Below are 19,548 nucleotides of genomic sequence, written 5' to 3'. Positions count from 1 at the left end.
ATATTATATATTTCTTTATGAACCATTTTCAATGCATAACAACATGTGACAGAATACATCTTTAAGTGTTCATAGGAGATCTTGATTTCCAGGTAACAACCACATGATTATTTTCTGGGTCCTAATAATAAAAGGACATACAGATATCCAATTAGAGCCAGACAATCAGGGAGAGATGCACAAGAAAGTAAAAGAAAATATAAAAAATATTTTAAAAACAAGGGATGCAAATGGAGGGAAGGGAATGGTGGCAATTTTACACTATAAATGTGCAAACAAGTTGCACATATAACACAAGAAATATATACATAGATGAGACCATATGAACCAGATATTTTGTGGAATTAAATGACCCCAAAGAGAGAGAGAATAAATAAGTCATGCAAACCGTATCATATTAAGCTTATAGAAAGGGAGCATAGCTCACCGATTCATTTAAACCTCTGGGGACCAATGTGTCCAGAGTCACTATCCACTTAGTTTCGCACTGAGCCAGGCGTTTCCTAAGATCCCCACCCCTGATTCCCCCCGTTATCATATCGATACCTCTTATCTTTAGTTTCGAGGGGTCACAGGAGTGGTATGACCTAAAGTGCCTGGGCAGTGTTTTGAGTGTTGATGGGTCCTCTTCTGTTTTGGCTGCGGCAATGTCCCTCACGTGTTCCCTGACCCTAACGCAGAGCTCCCGAGAGGTGAGTCCCACGTAGGTCAGGGGACACGTGCATGTGGCAAAATATGCCACATGTGTGGTTGTACATGTGATATAATGCCTGATGTTAAAGGTTTTCAAACCATCAGAAGAGCAAAACGTATTGCTCCGCAAGACATTGCCACAAGCCACGCAGTGACCACACGGGAAACACCCCTGTGGAGGACCCCGAGATCCAAATGGATTCATTCGAGGTGGAATATAGTGGCTCCAGACCAAAAAATCCCTCAGATTCCTCGCTCTCCTTGAGGTCATCAAGGGATCCGGGGCAAGCACTTCAGACAGCACCGGATCGGTCAACAAGACCGGCCAATGCTTCTTTAAGATCTGACGCATAGCCCCCCATTCATGATTGTGTGTTCCAATAAATCTCACAACGGTATCATGTTGTGCTTGCTTTTTAGGGGCATCAGCAAGTAGCTGCAATCGGGAAGTGTTCTTAGCCCGGTTGTAGCCAGCTCTGATGCTCCTTCCACTATAGCCTCTCTCGCGAAAACGATCCCTGAGATCAGCCGACTGAGCCTCGAAACTACTGACGGATGAACAAATCCGCCTCGCCCTCAAATACTGCCCGGTCGGAATGGCGCGAATTGTTGAAGGATTGTGATCTGATGAAGCCTGTAGTAGTGCATTGACGGACGTCTCCTTACGGAAAACGTCCGTCTGGATCGATCCCCTTTGATCAACCTTGATCATAATGTCAAGGAAATCGATCCTGCATCTACTACTTTTGTAAGAGAGTTTGATGTTGAATTCATTGATGTTAAGTTGTCTCATGAATTGGTCAAGCTGCTCAGCCGTGCCCTGCCACACAAACAAAATGTCGTCTATGTACCTAAGCCAGCACTGCACATGGGCGCTAAGCCCGGGGCCCTCGTCAGCAAAAATTAGCCTCTCCCAGTACCCAAGGAAAAGGCCAGCGTACGAGGGCGCACAGGCCGCGCCCATTGCAGTGCCGCACTGCTGTAAATAATAGACATCTTTAAAGACGAAAAAATTATGCAACAGGGAAAACTCGAGCAGCTCGACTATGAATCCACTCAACTCGCCACTCCGACCAGACGCTTCGAGGAAAAAGCGGACAGCTCGTATACCGTCAATATGAGCAATACACGTGTAGAGGCTTTCGACGTCGGCTGTGACAAGGATCATGTCGTCCTCCAGAAAGATGCCGTCAATTCGCCTGAGGACGTCCGTAGTGTCCCGGACATAAGATAGCAATGTCTCAACCAAGGATTTAAGATGGTAATCAATAAATTTTGAAATGGGATCACATAAGCCATCTATGCCGGAGACAATCGGACGCCCGGGCGGATTGACAGCATCTTTATGGATCTTGGGCAGTATGTAAAAAGTGGGTACCCTGGGATGTTTTTTACATAATCCGTCAAACATTTTTTTGTCGATCAGACCGGTATCCAGAGCCCGTCGTAGTATCGCAGTGAGTTCAGTGGAAAACACAATCAGGGGATTGGAGGGGAGTCTCTTATAAGTGCTCCTGTCACGAAGCTGTCTAAACACTTCGTGTTCGTATTTATCACAGGAAAGCACTACAATATTCCCCCCCTTGTCAGCAGGTTTTATCACTATATCATTAAAACCCATCTGAACCCAGGACAATATTGTAACATGGGAGTAACCTGTCATATGATCTTTTAAATGTTTTTAATGTTTATATGGATGTTTATTTGTCCTCACCTTGTCCAATAAAACTTTGTAATTTGTGCACCTTAAAAAACTCTTGTCCTCATCTCTACAATAAACACAAGTGAGCAGCAGAATGTAGCACAATAACAGCAGAAGCGAGTGCAGCACTCAAGACCTGAGAACTAGCAACATAACTAAAATGTTGCCCAGGCACCTCCCTTAATGAAAAGGTGCCTTAAATATCTGAGCACTCTCAGCTGACCCGCTCATCACTTCTGAGTCGCGACATGCTGGTCCTTTAAGAAAAGGGGCATGGCCGTGCGCACACCCTACAGGCATTTCCAGGAGGCCTGTGAGGTGTGTGCAGGCTTTGTGAGACAGCAGCATGATTTGAGGATGGGGTGGACACTGCAGGGAGGCCAGGCAGGTGAGAGAACTGACATTCCCGCTGGGGGAGGGGAGCAGGACAGGGTGGAGACGCTGGTATGGGCATTACATTGTGACATCACTGGAACAGCATCGGCACCAGAGACAAGTATAGGCTTTTTAATTTTTATGGGGGGAAACATGGAATATGAGAAGGGGTTGTTCTAATAGTGGAAAAGCCCTTTAAGAACTGAATGGCCTGGGGTCCGTAGTTCTCGTTATGAGTTATGGTTTAATAAAGATATCTATCCAGCTGTGACATTTGTGTTACCATCTGGGCGTCCCTCTTACACTAGTGGTATTAGTTACTGTCTGTGTGATGATGCTATATTGTGCATATTGTGACAGTATTTTAGTCACCATATGAAAGTGATTAGTGACTGATATTAATCAGTTATAGAAAATGAGGCATGATGATTCAATAAATACTCAAAGAAGACATGTCCTTAGCAGTCCCTCAAATAGTGACATCCTATGTCCAATGATGATATACAGTACAGACCAAATGTTTGGACACACCTTCTCATCTCTAGAACAACTGTTAAGAGGAGACTTTGTGCAGCAGGTCTTCATGGTAAAATAGCTGCTAGGAAACCACTGCTAAGGACAGGCAACAAGCAGTAGAGACTTGTTTGGGCTAAAGAACACAAGGAATGGACATTAGACCAGTGGAAATCTGTGCTTTGGTCTGATGAGTCCAAATTTGAGATCTTTGGATCCAACCACCATGTCTTTTTAGATCAGGTGAATGGATGGACTCTACATGCCTGGCTCCCGCCGTGAAGCATGAAGGAGGAGGTGTGATAGTGTGGGGGTGCTTTGCTGGTGACACTGTTGGGGATTTATTCAAAATTGATGGCATACTGAACCAGCATGGCTATCACAGCATCTTGCAGCGGCATGCTATTCCATCTGGTTTGCGTTTAGTTGGACCATAATTTATTTTTCAACAGGACAATGACCCCAAACACACCTCCAGGCTATGTAAGGGCTATTTGACTAAGAAGGAGAGTGATGGGGTGCTACGCCAGATGACCTGGTCTCCACAGTCACCAGACGTAAACCCAATCGAGATGGTTTGGAGTGAGCTGGACCGCAGAGTGAAGGCAAAAGGGCCAACAAGTGCTAATCATCTCTGGGAACTCCTTCAAGACTGTTGAAAAACCATTTCCGGTGACTACCTCTTGAAGCTCATCAAGAGAATGCCAAGAGTGTGCAAAGCAGTAATCAAAGCAAAACATGGCTACTTTGAAGAACCTAGAATATAAGACATATTTTCAGTTGTTTCACACTTTTTTAAGTGTTTCATTCCACATGTTTTAATACATAGTTTTGATGCCTTCAATGTGAATATACAATTTTTAGAGTCATGAAAATAAAGAAACTCTTTGAATGAGGAGGTGTGTCCAAACGTTTGGTCTGTACTGTATGTTTACAGCAATAAATGACATTCGACACCATTATGCCACTGTATGGTGTATTCAGTATGATAATAATATTTGATCACTATTTTGTGATATTTTGCAGTCATAATATGGTCAAGTAATACAGCTTCTTTATGGTGGTATTATACTCACATTATACAGCCAATGTATGACTGAGCTAAGTGGTCACTATATAGTGGTAGTAATCACTTCCTGTATTATGGTACTATTCAGTGCTTCATGGTATAATTAACAGGTACAATAAAGCTATACAGTTTTATGGATATACTGAAGTATTTATGACAGTGGACAAATTATTTGTCGATTGAGTGAGTACTAAAATATTGCACTTAGTTTGGTATGAGAAAAAATTGCAGCATTCTGTGATTTGACTCTGAAATTGGTAAAGTGAGAAGTGAGAAAAAAATTTGGATCATCAGTATGGCATCTTATATTTACAGATATTACAATTCTGTAAGATGGGAAATTGTAAATGGTTCTGTTAAAGAGTAATAGCTGATGAGTAAAAAAAAAGGATTACATACAGTGACACGGATGAAAAGTGAGGAAAAATCGTTCTACTTTTCTGTATGAGAGTGGGACGGATTATTTTATACGTTTGTGTGACCGTAGCCGAAGAGCAAAAATTCACTCTACCGCTATAAAATTTGGAAGTTTAGGCATTTACCATTAGAGAGCCATCACTGGAAAGCAGAAATTGCTAGCCATGATTTACGGCATAAAATGTTCAGGTCAGATAAGGTCATTCTGTATCTGTGGAATCTGGAATGTGCATTCTCACAGGAAGCTAGATAAGGTTTACTTTAAAGTAGAGGACATGAAAAACAAGCCTGTATTTCTCATAGGTGATCATAGCAAGCACACTGCCCCAGGGAAACAGACAACGCTCTCTGCCTCTGAGGGTAGAAGGAAATAGAAACCATTACAGTCATATAGCTGTCCATACCTTACTGTAATACACACTGTTGGGACAGCTCCTTCTCTCATAAATGTTTCATCACATAAAATAATCATTGTCCACAATTATATGATCAACCTGATCGAAATCTGATTTTTGTTGCAAATGGATCATTAGTTATTCAGGGAAATTTTCTGCACCAAAAAACTCACCTTATGGCTGAAAAACGCACCAAGAAACACATGTATTTTTTGGTGCGTTTTTTGGTGTGTTTTTGTGCAATGCATTTTTTTTCGTGTATTCAATGGCTGGAAGGGCTAAAAGACGCAGAACAAAAAAGCACAAAGAATTGACATGCTCATTCTTTTTCCGGCACCCAAAACTGCAACGTGCGCACAGCCTTTCTGAATTCTCATAGACTTTGCTGGAAGAAGGAGAGACATGCAGTTTTTGGCAACAAACTGCACCAAAAAGTGCTGCAAAAATGCATTAAAAAAATGCAGCATGCGCTCACAGCCTGAGGCTTTAAACTTTTATCAAAGACTGACAGGCACGATATCGCCGCCGATCGGTAAAACGTAACCAATTGGAAATTGTATAAAAGCATTTTTACACAGTAGACAATGCGCAGTAAACTATCAGTAATGGATCGCTCAGTGCAGATAGGCGGCCATTATTCTCGGCAGTGCGAGTCTTGACTAGACATGATGATGCACCTCCGAGAATGATGATCTTTTGGCAGCAAAAGATCATTTCACCTGATGTTGAGCAAGTGTTTTATTTGTTCATCAGGGGATCAGCAGCCTATTTACAAAGAAAGATAATCGAGAAACAAACGTTTTAAAGGGAACCTGTTAATGCAATAAACACCCAGATTCACGAGCAGTTCTGTGTGCATATTGCTGATCCCTGCCTAACTGTCCCTGTATACACTAGCATAGATAAAGAAATCTTTAGAAAAAGAATTTCTAAAGCTCCTCTATGATATGCTATTGAGCGCAGGGACTAGTCGCAAGGGCGTTAGTTCCTGCGCTAATTCCACCCTCTTACTGTGACGCCCCTGAACTAGTCAGGGTGTCACAGGGTACTGCACTCCTTTCCCTTTTGGGGCAGAGCTCAACCCCCATCGTTCTGGGATCCTAACCTTTGGTATTGCTCCATAAGCATTCAAATCTTAGCCACACCTCGCACCACACCCTGTCAGGCACACCAGTGTGTGATCTAGCTGGAACAGGTCCACCCATCAAGGGGTCAGGCAGACTGGTGGGAGGGCTGAGTCAGAACAGTGGTAGCCCTCAGAGAGTGAGGAGCTGGAGGGAGTTTGAGCTACCTGGGAGACGTTGGCTAGGAGGAGTCGGAAACCCAGTCACAGGGTATTAGAGAGGGGTGCCAGACTTAGTTTGGGAGAACGGTCGGCACCGGAAAATCTAGTAACTGAACTGGTACCAAGCATGGCGGGGTACTGCACCATAGATCAGGGAGTAGCTTCACGCAACCTGATAATTCACCTGTGGAGGATAGTTTCTTTATGAACTTTCCCCAAGAGCTCAGAGATCGAAGGCATCAACACAACAAGGGGGATAGGGCTTTCCAGCTTATGCGGCCCACTGAGATCCCAAGTGTCAGCCATCGAGAGCACAGCTCCTCTAACTAACCGTAGGGAGCGGGACCCCGAAAGCTTCCGGCTTTCAGGACGCATATACCATAGTGCGCATGATTGGAAGTGCGGTGACCTGACGCAGTGCCAGGCGTCTGAGGCTGCAGCAAAGGACAGGTACGGGCATCACCACTGATGATAATGGCAGTAGGCATTGACTAGCATGGTAGCATGCCCCTGTGGGCGTGTTAACATGCTAAGAGGGCTGAATTAGTACAGGAACTAACTCCCTTAGGACTAGCCCCTGCGCTCATTAGTATATCATAAATGATCTAATGAAATACTTTTATCCTTTATGCTACATGGCTCCAGAAATGGTGGGACAGGTCTGGTGACTTTTTTAGCCTGTTCCCGCAACCCTTGCAGAGTTGGTAGACAACGTGAAGTATGCCTGACCTAGGGATCTGTACCCCGACAGCGCCGGTCCTGTGGAAGCAGTAGCCTGCTTCTCCCCAGCGACCGTTTAGAAACGCCTTGGCCCACAAAGCTGCCTCTTGGCATGTTCGCTCTGCTCTGCGTCTGTAGCTGTTCTCCTTATTTTGTAGCTGTGTTGTGTGTTCCAAGCTGTTGCCCCCAGCCGCTGCCACCAGCTGGTTTACTACTCTCACTAGGTCAACCTGCTTTTTCCACTGTGTGCTCCTGACTCCCCCTGGTGGTTGCTTCTCACTGACCCTGAGTCCCAACTCCAGTGGATAGGGGAGCCCCCAGTGCGGTGGCGTCCTGTAAACCCAACCGCTGTGGTGACCCCCTTCTGTGACCCGACCCTGGCCCAGTCCCCATTGGAGAGGGCAACCCACTGTAACTGTGTGTGTGTGTGTGTTGGTGGAAACGGTACTGACCTTCCTTGGACCCAGGATAAGTACTACACCCTAAAGGAGGTGCAGTACCCTGTGGCACCTGAAGCCTCAGGGGTGCTACACACCCAGAATTGCTTGTGATTCTGGGTGCATATTGCACCTGACAGATTCACTTTAAGAATATTTAAAATTATCTTTCATTGTAAATGCAGGTTTTGTTTCCACAAGTATTTGGTGATTTTTTGATGTTGCAGCATTTCTGCATTAGGCTGCGTGCCCACAATCAGGATTCAAATGTTTTTGAAGCAGCGTGTTTTCGCTGCATCCAAAATGCTGTGTTGCACAGTACAAGCATAGTGGATGGGATTTCTAGAAAACCCATGTACACTGTGCTTGTTTTTCCCGGTTCGAAAACTGACCTACAGTGCGGTAGTCCTGAGAAGCAAATGTGACGCCCTGGGCAAGCCAGGGGTCACAGGTCATCACACCACCACACCCTACACCCCAGTTAGGAACACCAAAGCTACCAAAATCCTTGTTGCCTTCCTCCAGGGGCTGATGTTCACACCAGGGGGTGGGCCAGGCGGTTGGCTCCGCCCACCGAGGAGTACACAGCCCTGGAGGCGGGAGGAACCAGGCAGTCAGCTCAGGGAAGAGCTTGAGTTCAGTGAGGGAAGTGAAGGAGTAAACAGTAGAGTTGAGTGGAGGAGTTGAAAGTAGAAGGAAGTAGTAGTAAAGCTAAAGAGAAAAGCTGAAGGGACAGTAGTAAAGCCTGAAGTTGGTCCGGCTGTGTGCCCGGACAGTGACAGCAAGGTCAGCAGACGGCGGTGACAGTCTGCAGGGGGACTGCTCGGAGGTTGCTGGAAGGACCGCGGACGGGTAGTGGCCCGGCGGTCTGGAGCAGTATACGAAGAACAGTCAGCACCAGGGCAGGGGCCTTTCGGATCCCGGCAAGGCTAGGAGTCGCCATAATTTGCCAAATCCGTCAGTGAAGGGGACGTCTGTCTCCAAACAACCAAGTCCCGATTGAAGGCAACAGTCCGACCGTTACGGAGAGACACCGCCACCGCCAGGGCACCAGTTTCTCAGGGCCAGCGCCTGCGGGCAAAGTAGGGCTTCTCCGGCCCATATCCAAGCCGGGGAGCGGGTTACCGGTGGGAACCCATCGCAACCATCATCAACTTAGGTGCAGGACAGAGGGACAGTCACCGTCACCTACTGGGGAAAGCAAGTGCAGCCGTCCGTGGGAACCGTCTTTCCAGCCGTGTGTTTTACCGAAAACTGTGTCAACGTCTCAGGCTGAGTGAGTACCACAGTGCCGCAAGGCACAGCGTTGCCCCCGCGTCCCTGCGCCCACCAAGCCCTGCATCACCCACCTAATCACTGGGCCCCGGGATCACCAACCCCTACCCACGGAGGGGCAACACAACAACTGGCTGCTCCATACCATCCTTCCCGGGATCCCCATACAGAGCAGCGGTGGTGTCAACAAATCACCACAACCGTGGATGGCGTCACGGACAATAACCAATCCCCACACCCAAAATCCCCTTTCACTCACGGGCGAGGAGCGCCGCTAGAGTCCCCGGGATCCGGCCCATCGCTCGAGCCACCGAGCAGCAGCAGGCCACAGCAGCCGCGGCAGCCGGACCCGAGCAGCAGTGGGAGAGCGCGGCGTCCCCTCCTCCGCCCGCGACAACTTGGCGTCACGAACAGGATCTTACCGCTCTGCCGTTGGGTAGAGGTGCGCCTTGTAACCGCCGGAGGTATCCGGCTGAAAAATTTCAGAAGTCGCCATCTTTGGCGCGAAAAGTTCCCGCTCGAGCGTCTTCTCGAGTAGCAGAGGCGCAAAGGCCAAAACCCCGCCCCGATAGAGGAGGGGCCGGAAAGAAGCTAAGGGGGACGCGATGGTGGCTGGCTGCATGTGAGAGCAGCTATAAAAGCAGGGACGCCAGGACTCTGCAGTCACCCTGTTCCTGGAAGAAGTCACCATGTGGATGCCGTCCCGCGACACCGTAGCCCCCGCGCCTGGAACCGCGGCGTGGGTGGAGATCCGGACCGCGCAGCTCTACCAACGGCTGCAGGTCAGGATGCAGCTCCTCATGGAGGAGTGGGAGACCGACATGGCGGACGTTATAGTAGCCGTGCGGAGACGCGAGGAGGAGGCGGAGGAAGGGAGGGTGAGTGACCCACGCCCCGATGCCCTGGAAGGGCCGGTCATCGCGGCTGCGGGACCCGGTCCAAGCCCTCTCCCCCCGCTGCCTCCCTCGCCACCCGTCTCGGAGGCTGTGACCCCGCCACTAGGCCTGCTACCACCGCAACCGGTAGCACTACCCAGCATGCCCGCCCAGGCGGGCCGACCTGTAGCCGGAGCCCGTAGTCGACCGGAGGTGCTGCCTTGGAAGGCTCCGAAAACCGCACCGGAGGCGTCTCCAGAGAAAATCCCCGAGCCGGAGCTGATAGACCGTTCCAAGCCGGAGGCCCAGCTGCGGAAAGCCCCTGTGCCCATCCCCCACACCACGGCTGAGGTAGCGCCGGGTTGTCGCTGCAAGGTGGTGCCTAAGGCCAAGACGTCGCGGGACTTGCCGCCCAGATCTCTGACAGTGGGCAACGTCCAGAATGTCCCGCGGGGCCCGACCCGTGCGCCGGAGCTCGCAGCAGCGCCGTATTGGGACAGGGAGCCGGTACCGCTGGGCCTGGAGATCGGTAAGAGAGAGAGGAAGAAGGCCGAGCTGGTGGCCCGAGCAATTAGGGAGAAGGAGAATCTCCGCCAGGCCACATTCCGTGTCCGGGGCCCGCTGTATGAAGGACAGGTGAGGCGGTTTGATGTCCGCCGGGGCTATGGGTTTATATATGAACCGGGCCTGGAGGCCGAAGTGTTTGTAGCCCGGCGGGATGTGAATGCCCACCTGCCCGAGGAGCACCCCGGCTGTAATCTGATGCCGGGTGACATTGTACAGTATACCCGGCACTGTGGAGAGAGGGGGTGGTTCGCCCTAGATGCAAAACTGAGGGGCAGCCAGGAGAGCCGAGTGAGTTCTGCACCCCCTCCCTCGGATGAAGCCGGATATCAGGAGTAAGGGCAGCGGAGCACCGTTGTCCAGTCCCCGTTGGGACCACCTCTGTGTTTGAGTTTGAAAGTTAAAAATTGAAAATGAAGTAATCAACTGATGGAGTTACCTGATTTACCGTGATTGAGGAAACCGGCCGTTGCCGGCACCGTTGTCCCCGTGGGGACCGTTTAAAAAGTTGCATGGAGAACTTTCCATGGACAAGCCCGTGAACTTGCAGGGCAACCACAAACGTTAAGTGGGTTGTAAATAAAATCTGTTGTTGCAGCTAACCGTTACCGCCTCCGGAGAGGCAGGTTGGAGGGAGGGCCCGCAGTGGAGCAGGCTGGGGCCCAGCCACCACAGGAACCGGTGGCTACCCTCTGGAGGGGAAGGACAGATCCCGCTCGGGTAACTTCTGCTGGACTGGGGTCAAGGGGTGCTGCCTGGGTTTTAGGGGCAGCATCAGGGCCAGGTTACTTGGGTGGGAGAGAGCGGCAGCCGCAACCGTTTTTAATGTTACCGTTTGCAACGTTTAAGTACCGAACCTCCCGATGTGGGATGATGTCATAAGTTGTATTATGTTTACCTTTTTATATATTTACAGAAAATAAAACCGGTGTTGGACGGGCAGCCCGCGGACGGTCTGCATTTTGCTAAGGGGGAATGTGACGCCCTGGGCAAGCCAGGGGTCACAGGTCATCACACCACCACACCCTACACCCCAGTTAGGAACACCAAAGCTACCAAAATCCTTGTTGCCTTCCTCCAGGGGCTGATGTTCACACCACGGGGTGGGCCAGGCAGTTGGCTACGCCCACCGAGGAGTACACAGCCCTGGAGGCGGGAGGAACCAGGCAGTCAGCTCAGGGAAGAGCTTAAGTTCAGTGAGGGAAGTGAAGGAGTAAACAGTAGAGTTGAGTGGAGGAGTTGAAAGTAGAAGGAAGTAGTAGTAAAGCTAAAGAGAAAAGCTGAAGGGACAGTAGTAAAGCCTGAAGTTGGTCCGGCTGTGTGCCCGGACAGTGACAGCAAGGTCAGCAGACGGCGGTGATAGTCTGCAGGGGGACTGCTCGGAGGTTGCTGGAAGGACCGCGGATGGGTAGTGGCCCGGCGGTCTGGAGCAGTATACGAAGAACAGTCAGCACCAGGGCAGGGGCTTTTCGGATCCCGGCAAGGCTAGGAGTCGCCATAATTTGCCAAATCCGTCAGTGAAGGGGACGTCTGTCTCCAAACAACTAAGTCCCGATTGAAGGCAACAGTCCGACCGTTACGGAGAGACACCGCCACCGCCAGGGCACCAGTTTCTCAGGGCCAGCGCCTGCGGGCAAAGTAGGGCTCCTCCGGCCCATATCCAAGCCGGGGAGCGGGTTACCGGTGGGAACCCATCGCAACCATCATCAACTTAGGTGCAGGACAGAGGGACAGTCACCGTCACCTACTGGGGAAAGCAAGTGCAGCCGTCCGTGGGAACCGTCTTTCCAGCCGTGTGTTTTACCGAAAACTGTGTCAACGTCTCAGGCTGAGTGAGTACCACAGTGCCGCAAGGCACAGCGCTGCCCCCGCGTCCCTGCGCCCACCAAGCCCTGCATCACCGACCTAATCACTGGGCCCCGGGATCACCAACCCCTACCCACGGAGGGGCAACACAACAACTGGCTGCTCCATACCATCCTTCCCGGGATCCCCATACAGAGCAGCGGTGGTGTCAACAAATCACCACAACCGTGGGTGGCGTCACGGACAATAACCAATCCCCACACCCAAAATCCCCTTTCACTCACGGGCGAGGAGCGCCGCTAGAGTCCCCGGGATCCGGCCCATCGCTCGAGCCACCGAGCAGCAGCAGCGGCAGCCGGACCCGAGCAGCAGTGGGAGAGCGCGGCATCCCCTCCTCCGCCCGCGACACAAGGATGTTAATTTTTTGCTTCGGAGACGCGAGTGTTCACCGCATGGAGAACACAGCGATAGACTGCAACTGCCCGAGCAGATTTTTTTACACACCTTTTTATCGCATTTTTTCTGATGTGGGATTTGTCTCCTATTTGTATGTGAGGTTTTAAATAAAACCACTTAGCGTGGTTTCACGTCAGCGGTATTCTGCCTCACTGCCGGATCCGGCACAAATGCAGTACAGTTCAATACAGTTCAATGGCATCACGGCAAGCTCCGGTCACATGCGGTAATGTGAGCAAGGATGGTTGACCTTAGGGAGATCAACATCCACCACTGCGGAGACACCATCACGTGTTTCTCAACGCAGTGATTCTAGAGCAATGCCCCCTGGGAAATATTCAAAGCAAGAAGGCCTGCGGAGACACCATCACATGTTTCTCAACACTGGCAGGAAACTAGCCAGGTCTTTCACCGGGAAGGAACAACCACGGGAAGGGCAGTCTCCAGTCAAGGAGACCACCTATGCCAAACATGGTATCCATCCACAGACAGCCGTTTCGGGGTATTTGCCCCTCATCAGTGTGGAGTAGGAATCTGGCTAGTGGGACATTGCCTAGTAAAAGACTATGTGAGCAAGGATGGTTGACCTTAGGGAGATCAACATCCACCACTGCGGAGACACCATCACGTGTTTCTCAATGCAGTGATTCTAGAGCAATGCCCCCTGGGAAATATTCAAAGCAAGAAGGCCTGCGGAGACACCATCACATGTTTCTCAACGCTGGCAGGAAACTAGCCAGGTCTTTCACCGGGAAGGAACAACCACGGGAAGGGCAGTCTCCAGTCAAGGAGACCACCTATGCCAAACATGGTATCCATCCACAGACAGCCGTTTCGGGGTATTTGCCCCTCATCAGTGTGGAGTAGGAATCTGGCTAGTGGGACATTGCCTAGTAAAAGACTATGTGAGCAAGGATGGTTGACCTTAGGGAGATCAACATCCACCACTGCGGAGACACCATCACGTGTTTCTCAACGCAGTGATTCTAGAGCAATGCCCCCTGCTCCTTGCTCACATAGTCTTTTACTAGGCAATGTCCCACTAGCCAGATTCCTACTCCACACTGATGAGGGGCAAATACCCCGAAACGGCTGTCTGTGGATGGATACCATGTTTGGCATAGGTGGTCTCCTTGACTGGAGACTGCCCTTCCCGTGGTTGTTCCTTCCCGGTGAAAGACGTGGCTAGTTTCCTGCCAGCGTTGAGAAACATGTGATGGTGTCTCCGCAGGCCTTCTTACATGCGGTAATGTGACTGGAGCATGTGACAGCATGTGACCGAGGCTTACCGCGATGCCTGTGAATTGCATTGAACTGTACTCCATTTGTACCAGATCCGGCACTGCGGCAGAAAACCGCTGATGTGAAATAAGCCTAAGGCGGGCTTTGCACGCTGCGACATCGGTAACAATGTGTTACCGATGCTGCAGCGATAGTCCCGCCCCCGTCGCACGTGCAATATCTAGTGAAAGCTGCCGTAGCGATTATTATCGCTACAACAGTTTCACACGCACATACCTGCCGTGCGACGTCCCTCTGGCCGGCGACCCGCCTCCTTCCTAAGGGGGCGGGTCGTGCGGCGTCACAGCGACGTCACACGGCAGGCGGCCAATTGAAGTGGAGGGGCGGAGATGAGCAGGATGTAAACATCCCGCCCACCTCCGTTCTTCTCATTGCAGCCGGGAGGCAGGTAAGGTGACGTTCCTCGCTCCTGCGGCTTTACACACAGCGATGTGTGCCGCCGCAGGAGCGAGGAACAACATCGCACCTGTCGCTGCACCGGCATTATGGAAATGTCGGAGGCTGCAGCGATGATACGATAACGACGCTTTTGCGCTCGTTCATCGTATCAAAAAGGATTTACACGTTGCGATATCGACTGCGACGCCGGATGTGCGTCACTTTCGATTTGACCCCATCGACATCGCACGTGCAATGTCGCAACGTGCAAAGCCGCCCTTAGTTTAGGAAACTACCTGTTACAGCTTTGATAGAACTTTATTAATAAAGTCGTGTGCAGATGACAAGTGTGTTTATTGCATTTACACTGTGAAATAAGTTTCATTTTTTTCCCTCATCTTTTCCGAAGAGCCATAACTTTTTATTTTTCCATCAACATAAAGATATAAAGGCCTTTTGACGACAAGTGCAGTGACCTAAAAATAATTTTGTATTTATTATTTTATTTGATACATTGTATAAAGTTGTAAGATATGTGTAACGCCTGCCTGGAACCACAGGCTCAGACTGGCTGTAACGCACAGGCTAGAGAAAAGCCGCTCACAAAGCAGGACACAAAGAACCCTGAAACCCTTTAACCACTATACAGGGATTTGAAATTACACAGGCCCCCGAGATCACTAAATGTGGTAGGGCTGCCGTCCAGATGAGAGTAATAGTCCGGCAGGGTCAAACCAGGAAATGCAGAACAGGGACAAAATTAGACAGGCAAAGACGTAATCAGAAAACCAGGCAGAGGTCAAATGCAGATCAGGTAGCGAGGTACAAAAACGGTAGGCAGGAGGGTAGTCAGAAAACAGGCCAAAGTGAAAACACAGGAATCATAATATAGAACAGAATGGGAACCAGGAAGCAGGAATTCAGAACTATCTCTAGTAGTAAGCAGCAGACAGGAGGGGGAATTAGAAGGGTGTGGTGTCTTCCCATTGGCTATAGCTGAATGGTAGTAACTTCAGCTAGAAGACACACATCACCTACAGTCAGCCAGTGGTAAAGCAGGTCCCAGGGAAACCCAGCTTAGTGGATGAGCCTGCGCCCACCAGAGCCACTGGCACAGTCTCCTCGCCTATCACCAGCACTATCCACAGCGGGAACAAGGCGCCGCCTGGTGATCGAAGCAGAAGTCGCAGGAGCGAACTCTAGCAGAGACGTGACAATATGCAATTCTCAGTATAAATAAATAAATAAATAAATAACAAGCAAACAAATTTCCCTTGTAAGAACCCCTCTGGTTTGCCTGATGTATTGCTCTTGATTTTTATTTTATAAACAGTGAAAACATGTTATTCTATGGGAACCCATGCTCCATGGGTGGTGGTGTGTCGCCCTGGGCAAGCCAGGGGACACAGGTCATCACACCACAACACCCTACATCCCAGTTAGGAACACCACAGCTAACCAAAAATCCTTGTTGCCTTCCTCCAGAGGCTGATGATTCACACCAGGGGGTGGGCCAGGCGGTTGGCTCCGCCCACCGAGGAGGTCACAGCTCTGGAGGCGGGAGAAACCAGGCAGTTCAGTGAGGGACATGAAGGAGTGAACAACGCAGATTAGCCCAGGCAGGGCTTGAGTGCAGAGTTAGCTCAGGGGGAGCTAAGTGAGAGGAGTAAACAAGTAGTGGAAGTAGAAAGAAGTGTAGTGGAGCTGAAGAAGAAAGCTGAAGTGACAGAGAAGTGAAAGTAGAGAAAGTGCAAAGTGGCAGTTTAGTACAGCCTGAAGTGGTCTGAGGCTGTGTGCCTGGACAGAGACAGCAAGGTCAGCAGACGGCGGAGATTGTCTGGAGTGGGACTGTTTGGAGGTTCCTGGAAGGACCGCGGACGGGTAGTTGGCCTGGCGGTCTGGAGCAGCGTGCAAAGGACAGTCAGTACCAGGGCAGGGGCCTCTCGGACCCCGGCAAGGCTAGGAGTCGCCATAATTTGCCGAATCCGTCAGTGAAGGGGACGTAGATCCCCCAACAACCAAGTCCCGATTGAAGGCAACAGCTCAACCATTACAGGGGAGACACCGCCACCGCCAGGGCACCAGTTTCCCCAGGGCCAGCGCCAAAGAGTAGAGCTCCTCCGGCCCAGCTTGAAGTCGGGGAGCGGGTTACCGGTTGGAATCCATCGCTACCAACACAGTAACAAAGGTGCAAGGAAAAGGGTCATCACCGTCACCTACTGGGAGAGGAAGTGCAGCCGTCCGTGGGAACCGTCCTTCCAGCCGTACGGTTTACCGTAAAACTGTGTCAACGTCTCAGGCTGAGTGAGTACCACAGTGCCGCAAGGCACAGCGCTGCCCCCGCGTCCCTGCGCCCACCAGGCCCTGCACCTCCCTCACCATCACCGGGCCCCGGGATCACCAACCCCTACCCACGGAGGGGCAACACAACACCTGGCTGCTCCGCATCACCATCCCCGGGATCCCCGTATTGAGCAGCGGTGGTGAAATCACCACAACCGTGGGTGGCGTCACGGACAATAAACTATCCCCACACCCAACAACCCCCCTTTCACTCACGGGCGAGGAGTGTCGCTCGAGAACCCCCGGGATCCGGCCCACAGCTCGAGCCACCACTGAGCAGCAGCCACCGGACCCGAGCAGAAGGGGTGAGCGTAGTGTGCTGACACCCTCCTCCCCGCCCGCGACAACTTGGCGTCACGAACAGGATCTTACCGCTCTGCCGTCTGGTAGAGGTGCGCCTTGTTACCGCCGGAGGTATCCGGCAGAAAAATTTCAGAAGCCGCCATCTTTGGCGCGAAAAGTTCCCGCTCGAGCGTCTTCTCGAGTAGTAGAGGCGCGAAGGCCAAAACCCCGCCCCGAGAGAGGAGGGGCCGGAAAGAGCTAAGGGGGACGCGATGGCGGCTGGACGCATGTAGCTGCAGCTATAAAAGCAGGGACGCCAGGACTCTGCAGACATACCGTTCCTGGAAGAAAAAGCCATCATGTGGATGCCGTCCCGCGACACCGTAGCCCCCGCGCCTGGAACCGCGGCGTGGGTGGAAATCCGAACCGCGCAGCTCTACCAACGGCTGCAGGTCAGGATGCAGCTCCTCATGGAGGAGTGGGAGACCGACATGGCGGACGTTATAGCCACCGTGCGGAGACGCGAGGAGGAAGCGGAGAAAGGGAGGGTGAGTGACCCACGTCCCGATGCCCTGGAAGGGCCGGTCATCGCGGCTGCGGGGCCCGGTCCAAGCCCTCTCCCTCCGTTGCCTCCCTCGCCACCCGTCTCGGAGGCCGTGACCCCGCCACTAGGCCTGCTACCACCGCAACCGGTAGCAATACCCAGCATCCCCGCCCAGGCGGACCGACCTGTAGCCGGAGCCCGCAGTAAACCGGAGGTGTTACCGTGGAAGATTCCGAAGGTTGAACCGGAGGCATCCCCTGACCCCGGCAAGGCTAGGAGTCGCCATAATTTGCCGAATCCATCAGTGAAGGGGACGTAGATCCCCCAACAACCAAGTCCCGATTGAAGGCAACAGCTCAACCATTACAGGGGAGACACCGCCACCGCCAGGGCACCAGTTTCCCCAGGGCCAGTGCCTGCGGGCAAAGAGTAGAGCTCCTCCGGCCCAGCTTGAAGTCGGGGAGCGGGTTACCGGTGGGAATCCATCGCTACCAACACAGTAACAAAGGTGCAAGGAAAAGGGACATCACCGTCACCTACTGGGAGAGCAAGTGCAGCCGTCCGTGAGAACCGTCCTTCCAGCCGTATGGTTTACCGTAAAACTGTGTCAACGTCTCAGGCTGAGTGAGTACCACAGTGCCGCAAGGCACAGCGCTGCCCCCGCGTCCCTGCGCCCACCAGGCCCTGCACCTCCCTCACCATCACCGGGCCCCGGGATCACCAACCCCTACCCACGGAGGGGCAACACAACACCTGGCTGCTCCGCATCACCATCCCCGGGATCCCCGTATTGAGCAGCGGTGGTGAAATCATCACAACCGTGGGTGGCGTCACGGACAATAAACTATCCCCACACCCAACAACCCCCCTTTCACTCACGGGCGAGGAGTGCCGCTCGAGAACCCCCGGGATCCGGCCCACAGCTCGAGCCACCACTGAGCAGTAGCCGCCGGACCCGAGCAGAAGGGGTGTGCGTAGTGTGCTGACACCCTCCTCCCCGCCCGCGACAGTGGGATTTGGCAATATCTATATAACAAGTATGTTCAGTGATGAGGGCTTATTTCTCTACATCAGACCCTTCAAATCAGCAATCTGCCTAATGCGCATGAAGTGGTCATCACCTTTCATTAACATATCAGTAGCACTAATTAGTTACATTTCTGCTCAAACCAAGACACGCCTGGATAGAGTTAAAACAATATCCTAGAACAGAGGATGTGGGATACAGCACATTACTGTGGGCCCCACCTTACCTGGGTGTTTTTACAAGCTCCCAAATCACATAACACCTTCAGGCACTGACAGTGTCAAGAATTACCTATCTGTAATCCAGCATCTACCTGAGTCATCTCGCAGCACAGTTTATCTGAAGGAGATCTGGAGGACTCATGTTTTATTTCAATGGAGACATATAAAATGACGATTTCCAGGAATCATGGAAAACTCAACCAGATATATAAGCTACAATATGCACTCCTCAACATTGAAATTGCAACACTAGGAAAGAGAATTCATGGAAGTATGAGAATTAGCAGATGGATAGACATCTTACTGACATCCAAATGATGAAAAGATGGAAATAACATTTTCAAAACATCCTAGTATGGAGTATAAGTGCAGAAATCCACACTTTGGTTGCTATCAATGTTATTAATGATTGTCTGGTGTATGTTCTGCATTTCATCCACTGTACAGTATCTAGAAGTGCATCTCAATAAATTAGAATATCATCAAATTTTTTCAATAATTCAATACAAAAAGGAAAAGCATATATTATATAGAGTCATTACAGATTGATCTATTTCAAGTGTTTATTTCTGTTAATGTTGATGATTATGGCTTACAGCCAATAAAAACCTAAAAGTCATTTTCTCAGAAAATTAGAATAATTACCACAAAACACCTGAAAAGGCTTCCTAAGCATTTAAAATGGCCCCTTAGTCTGGTTCAGTAGGCTACACAATCATGGGGAAGACTGCTGACTTGGCAGATTTCCAGAAGGCAGTCATTAACACACTCCACAAGGAGGGTAAGCCACAAAAGGTCATTTCTAAAGAAGCTGGCTGTTCACAGAATTATTGGAAAGTTGAGTGGAAGGAAAAAGTGTGAAAGTAGAA

The sequence above is a fragment of the Anomaloglossus baeobatrachus genome, chromosome 1 (genome assembly GCF_048569485.1).
Source record: "Anomaloglossus baeobatrachus isolate aAnoBae1 chromosome 1, aAnoBae1.hap1, whole genome shotgun sequence".
NCBI lineage: Eukaryota > Metazoa > Chordata > Amphibia > Anura > Aromobatidae > Anomaloglossus > Anomaloglossus baeobatrachus.
This window is presented reverse-complemented; position numbering follows the sequence as displayed.